At 36.8% G+C, this 12646-nt stretch overlaps 1 protein-coding gene across 3 annotated transcripts in view; it reads right to left on the bottom strand.

Annotated features, from left to right (window-relative positions):
* LOC124602326 (CLIP domain-containing serine protease B9-like) overlaps window positions 1-12646 on the bottom strand; it is a 188210-nt gene that overhangs the window by 124806 nt on the left and 50758 nt on the right. The window contains exon 1 of one of the 3 annotated variants that reach the window (XM_047136316.1): window positions 4964-4986. The exons of the other annotated variants lie outside the window; for them this stretch is intronic. The gene's annotated coding sequence lies outside the window, so the exon portion shown is untranslated. Of the gene's footprint in view, window positions 1-4963; window positions 4987-12646 lie in introns of those variants that run through there. 3 annotated transcript variants of the gene reach the window in all.

Genomic DNA, 12646 nt, shown 5'->3' with positions numbered 1-12646 from the left:
GCCAACCTTCAGTCTGATGGTATCACAGAATATTTTGGAAATGCACAGTGCCATGTACTCACCCAAATGCCAGCAGCAGTCAGATGCAAGTGTGTTGACTGATTGCTCATTTACCAGTGATCATAAATCGGGGCAAAAATACTGAGTGGACACTGGATCAGACCTGTGTGTTTCCACACATGCAGTTACACAGCGAATGACCACCAACCACTTTCTGTCTGACTGCCATTACCGATTCAACAATAATGGTGTAGGGCACACGGCATATCAATCTTCGCTTCAGACTGTGATGTGACCTAGAATGGGATTTTATGACTGCCATTGTATAGAAACCCATAACAGGAGCAGATTTCCTTCCATATCACAAGCACATTCAACTCGTGGACCACGTCACCAGCCTATCAACATCAGATTTCGAAGGATCGCAGCCACACACACAGCTGAGCTCATACAATCCACAAGCACGTTCTACATGGACTTAACTGCAGAAGCCTTGATGCGACCTCCTGGAATGCTAAATGAGTTGTATCATGACATGGTGTACTACATTAAAACTACCAATGTTCCATCCATATGCTGTCAACCTAGACATTTGGCACAAAACTGCCTGGTCACAGCAGAAGCAGAATTTGATAGTATGCTGTGTGCAGGTATTATGCGAGTGTCAAGTACCCCTTGGTGATCCCCACTTCATTTGGTACCTAAGAAGTGTGATGTATGGAGGCCATGTGGAGATTATCAAGATCTCATTGTCAGAATTGTGCCGGATTATTACCCTGTACCCTTGCTACAAGTTTATAACTATGAATGGAGTGGTGTGACCTCATTCGGTGTCCTAACACTGTGCTAAGGTGTACACTCAGATTCCTGTAGCCAAGGAAGACATAAAAATATGGCCATAATCACTGTGATTTATTTGCAAGTTGGTTCATGATGTTTGGTCTTTGCAGTGCAGTACAAACATGAGGAAGGTTGATGGACTATATGTTTCAAGGACTCCTAAATTGTTTTGCATACATGGATGCCATTCTGATTTTCTCAGCCTTGCCAGAGTAACATCAGCAGCATCTAACTAAGGTGCTTCAAAAAATTCTAGCAGTACAGCATAGTCCCGAACACCACCAAATGCATTTTTGGTCAGACAGAGATCAATCTTGTTGTCAGGTTCAGTACCATTACCTAAGAAAGTTGAGACTACCTTACAACTCCCACAACCAAGCACTTTTAAAGAAATGCATCAGTTCCTCAGCTTGCTAAATTTTTACCAGCAAAATCTGCTGCTTGCAAATGAATTGCAGAAACCATTAAAAGCCTCACCCACTGTCCCAAAGAGCAAATACAACTCAAAACATTCTGAGGTTGGGTAGCATGATCTACACTTTTGAGGTAACCAAACAAAGCATAGCAGATGCTGCCTTTCTCACACATCCTGACGCAGATGCTCCCTTGGTATTAGTGGTCGATGCAAATCGGACAGTGATTAGCACAGTACCACAAGAATGGTATGATGATGCATGGCAGCTGCTAGCTCTCTTCTCACATAAACTTTCGCTGTCGCAATGAAAATGGGGTCCTTACGATAGAAAGCTTCGGGCAATCTATGGGGCCATTAAATACTTCATACCTCAACATGAACTATGTCAATGCAGCAAAATTTATCACCATGTGCATGAACTGATAGGCGACTTTCTGGATACTATTGCTTGCTTTGTGCGATATTGAAGTGGTAGGCCCTTTCCCTCCATCCAACGGCCAACACTAAATATTGACAATGATTGGCCACTTCTCCAGATGGCTGGAAGCAGAGCCAGTTGATAACATTTCTGTAGAGACTTTAGCTTCCGCCTTCGTGTCCACATGGACAGCAAGTTTCAACAGTCCTCTGCACATCACAATGGACCACAGACACCAGTTGAATCTGACCTGTTTGTGCAACTTAACACATTCTGTGGCACTATGCACCATGAAAACACAAGCTACCACCCAACCAGTAATGAGAAGAAAACACTCTGGCACCGCTCTTTGAAGGCCGTGCTCATATGTCATAACTCAGACTGGACAACAGCATTGCCATTGGTCTTGCTGGTCTGTGAAGCACATACGAACATGACCTGATGTCTCCATCATCTAAGCTAGTTTATGGAGATACACTGCGACTACCAGGTGAATTTATTGAACCACAGGCAGTCCATATAGATACATCAACCATGCAAATTTTGATTCTTTCCCCAGAGAACAAATCATTCAAATCCAACCTCATCAAACATTGGGGCATGGCACTTCACCCACCTGCATGCATTGTAAGGTACAATCACACATACATATCAACCTACAAGCAGATGGAGTGAAGCCAGCACTGACACCTCCATACACAGGCTCTCACTGTAGAGAGGCAAAAGAACCATCAGTGTTCTTATTGACAACAAACCCTGTACCGTCTTGCTGGACCGAGAGAAGCCTGCATACATATTCCAAGAAGAACTTACTGCTATACCACGGCACCTATTTATTGCAAGACTGGCACCAACATGAGAGGATTGGGACATGGGACCTATTTTGCAGCACACTACTTGGATGATGCTCCACTTTCCCAGAGGTGGCTGCTGTAGCAATAAAATCACTAGTTGCTATCAACTGATGTACATACACCAAGTGTCAAAGAGTTCATGCGCTATCTGCCAGAGGCACTGTGTTTTCATTGGTTTACCACTTCTTGATTAATATGACTTTCCATGGCTGTTTTTCTTAGAGTCCAATTCTTTCTAGTTTTTAGAGACAGTTTGCATATTGCTATTAACTTCTCAGTTCCTAAGAAATACTAATTTCCAGACAAGATTAATTGTGTCCTTCCTTGTGCACTGAATAAATTTCTTTATATATAAAAACAAAGATGAGGTGACTTACTGAACGAAAGCGCTGGCAGGTCGATAGACACACAAACAAACACAAACATACACACAAAATTCAAGCTTTCGCAACAAACTGTTGCTTCATCAGGAAAGAGGGAAGGAGAGGGAAAGACGAAAGGAAGTGGGTTTTAAGGGTGAGGGTAAGGAGTCATTCCAATCCTGGGAGTGGAACGACTTACCTTAGGGGGGAAAAAGGACAGGTATACACTCGCGCACACACACACACACACATATCCATCCACACATACAGACACAAGCAGACATATTTAAAGTCTTTAAATATGTCTGCTTGTGTCTGTATGTGTGGATGGATATGTGTGTGTGTGCGAGCGTATACCTGTCCTTTTTTCCCCCTAAGGTAAGTCTTTCCACTCCCGGGATTGGAATGACTCCTTACCCTCACCCTTAAAACCCACTTCCTTTCGTCTTTCCCTCTCCTTCCCTCTTTCCTGATGAGGCAACAGTTTGTTGCGAAAGCTTGAATTTTGTGTGTATGTTTGTGTTTGTTTGTGTGTCTATCGACCTGCCAGCGCTTTCGTTCGGTAAGTCACCTCATCTTTGTTTTTATATATAATTTTTCCCATGTGGAATGTTTCCCTCTATTATATTGATATCATTAATTTGAATAAATTTCTTTCCTTCTTGTTATGTCAGATTTTATGTTTTGTATTATGGCTAAATACCAAGAACACACAAGAGTCTTTGTCAAATAGTTAATATTCTAGAAGTTCCAAAAGTTTTATTAATTCTATTTTAACGATTAGCAATGAGAACTGAGGGGGTTGCAAGAGAACACAAGCTTTTCACAAACATTGGAAGTTCTTCTGCACTCTCTATATTTTATCATGAAGGACTTTATAGTACACTTCAGGAGCTGCCACATCATCTTCACGTGTCTTTGTATGCTTTAAATGGGTGATACTACAAGTTAATGAACCAGGAGAAACTTTAAACCTTGTATATACCTTCAGTCTGCTTTATAAATTTCTCCCCAGCATTCTTCTCATAATTTCTCTGTAAACATTATGATCTTGTCATTGTGTATGATTCTGATGTGATGGAGAACAACTTCATTATCTTGAATAGCCATCTCAGATAAATGCAGTCCTGCAGTCATACACAGAGGTAATGATAAAGACATGTTGATATCAACTTGGGAGACAGCATTAAATGTCGTTTTCAATTTTCGTAGCATTTGTCAATGGGTATTACCCACACATACTCAACAGGTCAATAATCTAGTGTCTGCACCCAATAGGGGCTTTGATAAATATTTTAGAGAATGTGTACAATAATATGAGAAGAGTTGCAAACATGGCAACAAAATTAGCAAGATAAAGATTCAATTGTATTCACCAATGTTCAGTGTTCCCTTAATAAATATCATAGATCAATAGCTATTATAAGCCATGACTCCCCCTATGATGACATCCAGAGCTGGTCCCATGCCAGCTGCCTCATATACAACTGCCTGATACTTTACACCCACATAGTAAAAGTCACGTTTGCAATGATCATCACATTTTCAGATCTAACACCTGCCATGATTTAGCTGTGAAACCACTAATCAATCGTTTATATGACAACATGATCAAATGTTAACAAAGAAATTTACTAACCAATTTGGTATAAATCACAGAAGAAAAGTATTTTATAACAGACTCATCCACAATGATAAGATCACAATGTTTACTGAGAAATTACAGGGAGAATGCTGGACGAAATTTATAAAGCAGACAGTGTTGAAGGAAAATTTAACTTTTTCTTAAATCTATTCTTACAGCACTTCGAGTCTTGCCCCCACTAAAACAAACAAGGATGTAATTGAACAAAAGCAAGGATAAGGAGTAGGTAACTCCTCGGATTAAAGCATCACATAAATCAAAGAACAAACTGCAGTCAAGATTTGAAACTCCTTTACCACCAGTATTGTTAAATCCTCTGATCTGCCATTAAAAAAAGAAAAACTCATGCATTATTCTCAAAAGTAAAAAACTCCAAGAATAAGACAAAAACAATTTGGAACATTACTAAACAAGATAAAACAAACATACTGGCCACAATGAAACTGAGTTCCCAAAACAATTACTCTGGTGGAAGAAATTCAAATAACTGGCTATCAAATTAAGTGATTACTTCCTCACACTGGCAGAAAACACTGGACTCAGTAACAAACAACCAAATATACCTACATTATATTTATTGCATGTGCCACAAACAGACATTACATTAAAAAATACAGCACCTACACTGCAAAATTCATTCATTCATGACATGATAATTCTGCTGGCCATGATGATGTTTCTAGCAGAATATTAAAATCTTGTGCTGACTTTAAAGGATTACCCTTAAACTTTCTATGTAATCAGTCAATGACTCAGAGATGAGGGGACTGGGGCAGGGATATTTTCTGACAGACTTACGTATGTTTTAGTAACATTCATCTACAAAGCAATAAATAAGCAAGCCACCTCTAACTATATTACTCCTTCCATATTTTAAAAAATGTTTGAGGAAGTGGCCTATAATAAAATATCTACTCATTTCACTGAGCAGAACTTGTATCTGCCTCTCAGTTTGGATTCTGTAAAGGATTGTTCACAGAGAAAGCAGTACAATATTTCAAAAATAAATTGCTAGCAGAGCAAAACAAGAAAAATTATCCTGTTTGTGTATTCTTTGACCCTGCAAAGCTGTTTATCATATGGAGTCATAAAATTCTACTTAGCAAACTAAAGTGTTAGGACATTAATGGCATTCCTTCTCACATAGATGGGATCTTACCTAAGTAATGAAAAAATTCTCATTAACTAGCTATATCGTGGGCATGTACACAAACTCAGAACGGGGAAACATAATACAAGGAGTGCTAAAGGGATCAATATTGGACCACTCTTATTTCTGACCTACATAAATGATCTTACAGTTACTTAAAAGCACATTGTCATACAGTGAGTGAAATACAATTTGTTTTTCAATGTCTAGCTCAAAAAAAAGTCAAAATGGATTCAAAACGTGGATAAACCAATCAAGAAACTTAGTTCAGCATTTTATGCCCTCAGAAACATCCGTCATTGTGTTGAGTTTTTCACTCCTATTGTCTTGTGGAATTCTCTTATGGAGCTGTTTACCTACAGTAATTAAAATGTTGAATCAAAACACCTTCAGCCATATAAATTTCCAGTTGTTATTTCATTTGAGTAACCAGTTTCAATGCTACATTACACAATCTGGTTGCTCAAATAAAATAACAACCGGAAATTTAAACACCTGAAGGTGTTTCAATTCGACATTTTATACTGCCAAGGTCCCACAACTATCTGTATAAAGATGGGCATATGGATAAAGTAAATAATTTGTTTATTCAGTAGAAGTGAACAATAGCAATACTGTGAAAAGTAGGTAATTACGCATCTTGCAGAAAGCTTTCTGTGGAACTTTTCATCCTTACATTGTCTTCCCAATACATTTACTCCTAAATAGTTTTTAGTGACAATAAAACCCAGTTTCAATTGTACTGTGATACACACAGTAACAATGCAAGACACAAAAATAATTTTCATTTACACTTTGCCTTGTTTTCCAGTGTTCAGAACAGAGTTGTGGACTTTCATGATAAGTTGTGCAACAGAGCCCCATATAACATAAAACGAGAACCTGGAAACCTCTACCACTTTAAAAATAAAAAAAATCATACATTAGAAGCTATTTCTGCGTATTATCCAAATATGTCAATTCAGGGGTGGAAAGGTTCTGTTAGCCACCTTGCAAGTAGCCATGTTGTTATAAAGCTGTGTGAAAAGTGCTGAATAATATATATAATAAATATAAGTGTGGTTTGTCCATGTGTACCACTATAGCTCTGCAACTCATCCCCAAAGCCCTGTAGGGATTATCAGGTATAGTAGTCCTCTATCCCCCATACATGAAAAGATTTCAGTTTGAAACTGTAGGGGTGGGATTCAGAGAAATTGGTATCAAAAGAGAGCATTGCACCAGTGGATTCTTATGGGAAGTTGGTGAAGAAGTTGGGAATTTAGTGCCAAAGAGGTTGAGATTGGTCAGAGTGTTCATTCTAGAATGTTGTAGGATGTTCCTGAAGTTTCAAGACTATTCTAGAATGTTCCAGTATGTTAGAGAATTTTTTTAAATGTTCCACTATCATTTTGTGGTGAGCATAAGTTCCAGCTCTGGAGTATATATATCTAGGCTATGGTGAGATGCATGCATCTCACCTTTGTGTGATGACTGTTTTGTTTCACTGCCATTCTTGTTCTATTACATAATTGGTGATCGAACTTTTAGTCTTATACCATGTAAAAGCTGTTCTTTCTGTTTTCCTTCTTTTCAATACACCACTGGCAAGATCTTGTCCTCTTTTACCTTTTGGCATCCTATAAATGTTAATATTAATTAACACACTAAAATTCTACTTACTGCACTCATCATTACCTTGAGAAAATAATTTCCACTAGAACTTATTTCACCTTCTATCATCAAATGAAGTGCGTCTTGTCTTTTTTTTTTTTTTTTTTTTTTTTTTTTTTTTTAGCTTAGTGTACTGTAAATAGGACTCAATATTTAATTTATAGATGCAAAAAATATTTTCTTTGAAAGATACCACTGTAGCCAGGTAAATATTAAGTTACTAACAGCAGATAATGAACATCTATATAGCAAATCTGAGGAGGCAGTAGATTCTGTCAAAGAAGCAGCTTCATTATTAATTTTCCCATTTCAATTTAGATGACATGAACAGCATTAAGCAGTGCAGTGACAGTTTATTGTTACTCCGTGATACAATACAGATTAAGTTTCTGTGATGTCTTTTTCTTACCTTAATTCATACCTTGACTCATCCCACATACCTGAAAGTTCTTCTTCTTGATGAGAACATGATGAATAATTGAATGGATGAAAACACCACGGAATAATTTGGTTCCATCACTAAACAGTATTTACTGTCACCAATCCTCCATCTACATCTTTCACCTCACAACCCAAAACATATAATATTATGACAGCACATTAAAGGGAAAGTCTGATGAAAAATATCACAAGCAAGTCTCAAGCTAATGCTTCCTAGTGTTCCTAGCTTATGCTGCTGATACAGTATTGGCCCCAGTCAGTACTGTACACATTATGCAATCAGCAGTGGGTGCATGTCCTTTGTGAAGGTGTAGATATCAGTCTCTATGAAACTGCCATCTAGTCACAGGAAAATCAGCATATGCCCCTATCTTGAATCATCAACACCATATCCCCCCCTCCCCTTAATTCAGTAATCCACTTCTTAATTTTTGAAAATGAGGAACAGACACACCCCACTGGCTAAATGTCCCTTGGTTATAGACCATAGAAAACAAAGAATTTTATAATGGGACAATATTACAGGTTATCCACTTGAATTAAATACATGCAAATGCTACATAAACAAAAATACTCAACAGATGATGTTAACACATGCCTTACATTAATGCACAACATAACAAAAAATTCTTTTTTCATTCATTATGTTAATTAAATACCATAAATAAGGAAAACCTCCAAGAATGTGGAATAAACCAAGGTATACATTCACAAAAGATAAAGAAATTGTAGGTGGTCAATCTGCACATTATGCAGTGTGTAACAGGTATAAGTGCACATATTTCTACTGGTGACTGAGGATGGTGTACCACACATTACATCAGTATCTATGTCATTCACAGACTGATAATTATAATTATTAGAAATCATCTGTTTTTAGGTCAGGCTATTACCTCCAAGTGTGTGTGGCAAGAGCAAGCCATTAATACTTATTTTCCCCTGGGCAGCAGGTCAGGTGTGGATATGTGGACAGAAAACAGTAAGTATATACTGACACCAGTCATAGTCCACTTAGTGGTGGAGTTACAATACTGCAGAAGACATCAGGTCATAAAGTTTGTGACATATCTGTGGGAGGACTGTTCAATGCAGAGAAAAAGCAACTAACACACTGATGTGTTTACATATTAAGGCACTACATATAACAATATTTGCACTTATACATGTTACACCCTGTATTGGCATTAAGCTATTACTATACTGCTCAGTGCTGCTCATGCTTATACCATTTAAATTTAATCAAGTAATTAGAAAGAAAAACATTACCTTGAAAAAAGCTGCCCTCAGTAATACTACAGAGCTGCTGTTTATCTGCTACTAGCAGCTTAATTTCTACTTTATTTCAATGTACATTACTGGTTGTCATGTAACTAACAGAATTTTTCAGTCTCTGAATCGTTATATTCAAGTAATTTGTAAAAAGAATGCTAATTCAGTACAAGTTTAATTTTCATCTGATTTGGTAGGGACCCCCATTTTATTCTTTACAATCGATGAGATCATCTTGAATGTCTTCTCACCTGAATACAGAGTTTATTTATACCCCAAGGCAAAAAGAAAAGTTTACATGAAAATTATGTTTGTGTCTCATATTGTGACTGAGCATATAACAGTTCAGCTGAATTTGTTTTTCAGTATAAGAAACAAAAACCATCGAGGAAAAAATGTATTGAGAAGTGAGTTAAGAATCCCAAGAGCCTCAAAAAATCTTCTGCAAGTTGTATGGTTACCTACTTTAAACAGTATTGTTACTGTTCACTTCTGCTGAATAAACACTTTCTTTACTGTAGGAGCACAGCCCCGAAGATAATTCCATAAGACAAAAGGGAATGAAAATATGCAAACTAAGGCAACATTCTTTTCTTCAACTCAAGAGAATGAGAGATGCTTCTAAGGGCATAGTATACTGAACTGATTTTCTTGATTAGTGTATCTAATTTAACTTTTTATCCAACTGGAACCCAATGAGTTTTGCATGGCATGTTTTATTTAGGTCATTATCACTGAACTGAAGTTTCAAAATGTGTTTCTCTATGAAATTAACACTTAAAACTGTTAGATGTCAACTACATGTTTGTGGGTTCTGCCATCAATTGAACTGTATCTGTTAAGGTTGAGTTAGGACACTTGATTAGTACACTTGCATCATCAACAAACATTATTGTTTTTCCACCTTTTAAAGTCACTAAAAGATCAATCATGTGTATTAGAAACAAGGGTGGTCCTAGTAACAATTCTTGTGGCACCCCACATGTTATGTTCCCACATTCTGAGGTTAGTTTGATGCCAGATTAGATTAGATTAGATTAGATTAGTTATTCATTCCATAGAACCGTGCTGAGGGGATCCTTGTGGATGTGGAACATGTCAATTTTTAAGCTGAAATAACAATACTAATAGTATGAATATATACAATGCATCATTTGTTTCTATTAAAAAATTCGTCAATGGAGTAAAAGGAGTTGGCCACTAGTAAGTCTTTCAGGCTCCTTTTAAACTGATCTTTATTTGTAACTAAATTTTTTATGTTTGCTGGCAAATTATTGAAGATGAGTGATCCTGTGTAGTGGACCCCTTTTTGAACTAAAGTAAGTGCTTTTAAGTCCTTGTGCAGATCATTTTTGTCCCTGGTATTGTATGTATGAACTGAGCTGTTTGTTGGAAAAAGAGATATATTATTTAGGACAAATTTCATTAAGGAGTAAATATACTGAGAGGCAGTAGTTAGTATACCCAACCCTTTGAAGAGGTTTCTACAGGATGTCTGTGAATTTACTCCACAAATAATGCGTATTACACACTTTCGGACTCTGAAAACTTTTGTTTGACTTGAAGAGTTACCCCAAAATATTATACCATATGACATTATGGAATGAAAGTAGGCAAAGTATGCAAGCTTTTTCATTTTTATGTCACCTATGTCAGCTAACACTCGAATTGCAAATACAGATTTGTTAAGGCATTTCTGCAGTTCTGTGGTGTGCTCCTCCCAACTGAATTTATTATCAAGTTGTAATCCCAGGAATTTAAGACTGTCAACCTCTTCTATCTGCTCTTCTTCATACTTTATGCATAGGCTGGGTGGAAACCTCTTACAGGTTCTGAATTCCATATAGTGAGTCTTTTCGAAGTTTAATGTCAGTGAGTTGGCTTTAAACCATTTATTAATATCCATGAAAATATCATTAGCAGATCTTTCTAGAACTACACTCGACATACTATTTATTGCAATACTTGTGTCATCTGCAAACAAAACGAACTCTGCTTCTGGCAGTGTAACTGATGAGAGATTATGAATGTACACAAGAAAAAGCAATGGCCCCAAGATGGATCCTTGTGGGACACCACATGTAATTTCTTCCCATTCTGATAATAACTGATGACTTAATTCACTAGTCCCTTGTACTGACACCCTTTGTTTCCTGTTAGCGAGGTATGACTTCGACCGTTTTGCAGCACTGCTCGTGACACCATAGAATTCTAATTTATTTAAAAGCATGTTGTGGTTCACACAGTCGAATGCCTTTGACAAATCACAGAAAATACCTGCTGATTATAACTTGTTATTTAATTAATTAAGTACATTTTCACTGTAGGTGTAAATAGCCTTCCCGATATCAGAACCGTTCAGAAATCCAAATTGTGTTCTTGATAATATGTTATTTGTGGTCAGATGGTTGAGAAGCTGCCTGTACATTACTTTTTCTAAAATTTTAGAGAATGCTGGCAAAAGTGAAATCGGTCTGTAGTTTGATGGTATCTCTCTATCCCTTTTCTTGAATAGAGGCTTAACATCTGCATATTTTAGCCAGTCAGGAAATGTCCCAGTTATAATTGACTGGTTACACAAGTAACTTAGAGTTGTACTGAACTCACAAGAACATGCCTTAATTAACTTTGTTGATATTTCATCGTAACCACTAGAATGATTTGTTTTTAAAGATTTTATTATGGAAGTTATTTCTTTTGGTGAAGTGAGTGACATATTCATGTACCCGAAGCTATTTGTAAAGGCTAGTTTGAGATATTCAAGGGCATTATTTACTGATCCTGACAATCCCATTCTATCAGTAACGGATATAAAGTACTTGTTAAATAGATTTGCCACACTATGCCCATCGGTTACTGATGTGTCATCTACCCTTAATGCTATTTGCTCCTGTTCCTTTCTGGTTTTACCAGTCTCCTCTTTCACTATATCCCATTTTGTTTTTATTTTGTTCCCTGACATTGCTATCTTCTTCTCATAGTGCATTTGTTTAGATGTCTGAATTACTTTTTTAAATATTTTATAGTATTCCTTGTATTTAGCTAAATCATCAGCATTGGAGCTGTTCTTGGTCGACAGATACATTTTCCTTTTTGTCTTACAGGAAATCTTTATTCATTGTGTAATCCATGGTTTTATTATAGACTTCTGTTTAATTTGAGTAACTTTTAGAGGAAAACAGTTTTCAAACATGGTACTGACATTGTTCATGAATGTGTTACATTTTTCATTCATGTCATGAGCACTATAAACATCTTTCCGGTTTATATCTTTGAGCAGTTTTCTAAAACACTCACTTTTTGGTTGATTGACTACTCTCCTATACTCAGATTTAGCAGTCTTGATAATCTGCTTAGAGTTTACATCCAAAACAAGGAGCTGCATGTCATGATCTGATAGTCCATTTATTACAGGTTTTATGATATGATTTTGTTCCTTTGATTTGTCTATAAAAATGTTATCAATGGCTGTCCTTGAGGATTTAGTGATTCTAGTTGGAAAGTTTACAGTGTGAGTTAGATTGAAAGACAACATTACTAACTGCAGTAAATGTTTACTGGAAGATTGCATTAGAAAATCTGTATTAAAGTCACCAGCA

This window comes from Schistocerca americana, chromosome 1, assembly GCF_021461395.2.
Source record: "Schistocerca americana isolate TAMUIC-IGC-003095 chromosome 1, iqSchAmer2.1, whole genome shotgun sequence".
Taxonomy (NCBI): domain Eukaryota; kingdom Metazoa; phylum Arthropoda; class Insecta; order Orthoptera; family Acrididae; genus Schistocerca; species Schistocerca americana.
Note: the sequence above shows the minus strand (reverse complement) of the source record. Positions and strands in the feature narration are given on the sequence as shown.